This window comes from Apaloderma vittatum, unplaced genomic scaffold, assembly GCF_000703405.1.
Source record: "Apaloderma vittatum isolate BGI_N311 unplaced genomic scaffold, ASM70340v1 scaffold21116, whole genome shotgun sequence".
Classification (NCBI taxonomy): Eukaryota; Metazoa; Chordata; class Aves; order Trogoniformes; family Trogonidae; genus Apaloderma; species Apaloderma vittatum.
Window position 1 is genome coordinate 20,349 of NW_009722601.1, and position 273 is coordinate 20,621.

Consider the following 273-nt stretch of genomic DNA (forward strand, 5'->3'; position numbering starts at 1 on the left):
GCTCAGATCAGATCTCATCTAGTCCAGTAGATTTTCCTAACTCAGGCTAGCTGTTATAATTACATATTTATGGCTCCTCTTGAAGCAGGTGAAGCTTTTTAAATGTGTCTAGCCTCTCTGGCCTCCAAGCAACAATAATTTTCTCCTTATTCTTGGTCCTGCTGTGATGACCGTTGTGCCACTTGATGTCTTGAGCCTTTATGACGTGTGTTTTGCCGAGCGTGGGATTTGACCCTGAGCATCTGGTGTCGGATGCTGGGAAACGGGTAGGGA